General features: G+C 35.6%; 1 long non-coding RNA gene across 1 annotated transcript; it reads right to left on the reverse strand.

Moving 5' to 3' along the window:
* Positions 1 to 410: 410 nt before the first annotated feature.
* On the reverse strand, positions 411 to 3805 carry LOC143045706 (uncharacterized). Its single transcript, XR_012968999.1, has 2 exons — positions 3158 to 3805; positions 411 to 930 (listed from the first exon to the last, which is right to left on the reverse strand). It is a non-coding gene; the product is annotated as an uncharacterized LOC143045706 (long non-coding RNA).
* Positions 3806 to 4015: the final 210 nt, after the last annotated feature.

The raw sequence follows: 4015 nt of genomic DNA on the forward strand, positions 1-4015 counted from the left end.
GTTCGCAAGTGTGCACTCATTTAGAGGAATCCCACCTGTCAGTGCAAGATGGGTTGATCCTAGGTGACAGTGGATATGCGTGTAGGAGTTTTCTCATGACACCATATCTGAGGCCAACAGAGCCATGCCATGAGAAATTCAATAAAGCTCATATGAAGACAAGATGCTGCATTGAACGGACATTTGGTTGGTGGAAGAAGAGGTTCAATTGTCTACATCAGGGAATCAGAATGCACCCAGAAAAAGTTTGTAAGATTATAATGGCATGTGAAGTCTTGCATAACTTAGCCATTGAGATGAAAGAACCAATGGACGAGTATGACAACGAGATTGTAAATAATGATGACTTAAACATTGTTTTCCGTGGACCCGACGAAGGACGCATTGTACGAGATCATATAGCCAGGGGATTTTTCTCATAGATTTATTAGTGTAACAATTAAAAAGTTGATGAAATACTAGCATATAAAAAGATCTTCTGTACATATAAAAATAAATCAAACAAAACAATTGCGTTCATTGACTAATTATCATTTAAAGCTTGCAAGGTGAGATATGCGTCCTCTTCCTGATTTGCCCACTGCTGAAGTCTTTTAATTTCCAACTCTAATTTAATATTTTCCAGTTTAATTTTAGTTTTTTCAAGCACAAATTTCTCTTCTTGCACAGTCAAAACGTCGTACTGCTTTTGCATGAGCATTTGTGGTGTAACAGTCTCCGTTTTTCATTTCCTGGGAGCGTGTGGTGTACTGCATGCAGGTGGAGGTTGATGAAATGACAACACGCTTTCATTCCCGGTTTTACATTCAGATGGTGGGTGTTCTTGAAAGAATAACACGCTTTCATTCACTGAGTTGTCATTTCTATGGACAATAGCTTCTGTTATTATAGAAGATTGGGCTGGATCTTCAATGCCAGAATTAGACATATCTGAAAAACGAAGATGGAAACAGATTAGTTCGAGAAATCATGAGAAATTACTGAATCTTTTTTATTCTTATGTTATGTGCGAATACATGTATTTAATAAGTGCAACACCCACATTTCACTGAGAACCTTCATTGCACCTGTTTAGTAAATGTAGCAGCGGAAATCTTAGATGTAAAACAATTTGTTTTTTTTTTATTTGAAATTATGCTCCTCTTTAAACATAAATAAATATATTTAAATATGTTCATTTAAAGTTCACAGTATACTTCAACAGATGAAGTATAAAACTGCAAAAGGTAAAATGTACAGAAACGTCCACCAACAGGTCGTCTTTTAAAAAAACCTAAGCTGCCTGTAAGTTTGTACTCCTGCACTATTTAAGTTCATGTGGTTAGCGCTCGATTTCTTTTTGTAATATAAAATTTAATGAGTTGACCCATATCTGTTCTTTTTCATAAAGTATAAAACTACTCATTTATCATAGGGTTTAAAACAAAAGAACCAGGGGCTGATCCAGCCATTTTAAAAAAGGGGGCATCCAGCCATTTTTAAAGAGGGGTCCCAACCCAGGAGAAAAGGGGGGTTCCTACCATATGTCCCCATTCAAATGCATTGATCGGCCCTAAAAAAAAACACCCGGAACATCTCCCTCTCTGGATCCGCCACTGAGTACATATGTTTTGTGGATAAAAATTTAAGGCCGGGACCGATCATTTACTTGTTAAAGGGGTGGGGCGTTACGGTTTTTTGTCCGAGATTGTTCAACGCAATCATTCAAATATTTTTCCCAAAACTTAACATTTCTATGCATTTGATATAATCATTTGATAGAATTTGACTCAATTGTTTTTCTTTGTACCTGCATGCTTTCCCTAATTTTTTAAAAACATATTTGGGATAAACACACTCTGTAGCAAAAACCTAAACTAGCCCTTCCATATGCAAATTAATTGGTCGGTCGCACACTTCACCCTAAAAAAAAAATCACGAAAAACCCACACCTAGTATGAGTATAAATCTGAATTAAACCAGCGCTACTGAGATCAAAGTTATTAATTATATCATGTAAGTACTGTGTATCTATGGTTTGGAAGTATTGTACTTACATGCTTATATATATAGGTCTACGGTAAAAAAAAATGTCAAAGACAAGACTTATAGTGTGTGTGTTTTGGGGTGAAGATATATATATGTTTTCTTTGTCACACGAATTTGTTTTTCATTTTCAAAGGGAGACTCGAGTCCAATTATATGTTTAAAAAAAAACCTGTTAAATAACTCTGAAGCGTACGGGGATAATTTAGAATAAGATTATTCTTTTTTGTTCACTTGCTTGGCCACATAATTTACTGGTACAGTAAGGGTCATAAAGGTTATAAAAATCATCATACCCGAGAACATATACCTGTAATTCAGTGGTTGTCGTTTGTTTATGTGCTACATTTTTGTTTTTCGTTCAATTTTTTACATAAATAAGGCTCGCGTTAGTTTTTTCGTTTGAATTGTTTTACATTGTCTTATCGGGGCCTTTTATAGCTGACTATGAGGTATGGGCTTTGCTAATTGTTGAAGGCCGTTAGGTGACCTATAGTTGTTAATGTTTGTGTCATTTTGGTCTTTTGTGGATAGTTGCATGTCTCATTGGCAATCATAACACATCTTTTTTTTATACCCCCTATTTTTTCCTGTCTTGGAACTTTGGTAGTCGGTTCCTTAATAGCATTATGCATGATTATTTGATTGCTAGAAATTTAAGTTCGGAAATTTATAACCCTAACCCCCAATCAAAAGGTCCGTGTTTTAGTAATGTCATACCCTTAATGTGGGAGTAATTGTCTCTTTGGAAACCCCTTTATGGGGCCGCTGCATCATGACGCGCACTGTGCTGGCGTGTAATAGTGTGTACTGTGTGCTTATTACACAGGAAGGCCGAACTTCGTCTGCATGATTAGAGATGGTGGGAAACTGTCGAAAAAAATACATTTCAAGGAGTTTCAGGGGAGTTTTCTGAAACCTAACCATATCCTAGATACTTTTAGCTTTGATTTCACAATTTTGTTAAATATGAAAGTAGCTTTGGGTTCGCTTAGGACAATATGCAACCTTGTCAGAGGCACAGAGCACGGATATCATCATGCATAAACATGATCAAGGTAGGCATTTATGTTTTTTTTTTTATTCAAATACGATTTCATTTCATATACTCTTTAGGGCATACACGGTTTACCTTCAAGGTTTATTGTGACCACCGAAGACTCGCTTCCTTTTAAACCAACAAAGCTTGAACAATCCTTCATTTCCACAATAGTATCGGTCTCACTTGTCAAGGCTTTGGGAGCAGGGCCACCGCCAGTTTGGGCTCTATATTTCATACTTTCCGCATACTTCTTTTTTGCTTTTGTTTGTAAGTTTTGCCATTTTGATTTGACTTCTTTATCTGAACGAGAATGCAAACCAAGAGCATTTATTTTGGACGAAATGTCTTTCCAAATGCCGTTTTTCTTGGAAATAGTAATTGAATTAGTCAATTTGCTCCGTAAAACAGTAATATTGTCATTGACCAACTGTTGCAGCATGGTTATCTCCGCTGAATCCCAGTTTGGAGATCTTATTTTCTTATCAGCGTCGTCTGGAAACTCGGCCATTTTGTTCTTGATAAAAGTCGCTAAAATGCACGTGAAGGAATGAATGTTGGGAAATTGGAAATTAAACATGGTTTAAGTACGAATTATCATTTTAATTTACATTTAGTTAAACGTGGGACTAATTACGCTTTGTGCAACGGTTTTTAAAGTCTTCTTTAACTAATTGGGAATTCTAATTTTAAGTACTGTTTAACTTTAAATCACGTTTAAAGTTAAAAGACCTTTGTGCAACCCAGTCCAGGTATTAAAGTACTTGAGTTACGTCCAGTTAGTTAAAAGCAAAGGACAACTTATAACAAACAGTAATTAATTATATTTCACAGTAACTAGAAATTACTTTTTCTGTTGGTAGGTTTAATAATCAACTTTTTGTTGTGCCACTGATTGAGATTAATATTGTTATATTTCGTACTAATTTTGGTTTCAATGGTAGATACTGA

The sequence above is a fragment of the Mytilus galloprovincialis genome, chromosome 9 (genome assembly GCF_965363235.1).
Source record: "Mytilus galloprovincialis chromosome 9, xbMytGall1.hap1.1, whole genome shotgun sequence".
NCBI lineage: Eukaryota > Metazoa > Mollusca > Bivalvia > Mytilida > Mytilidae > Mytilus > Mytilus galloprovincialis.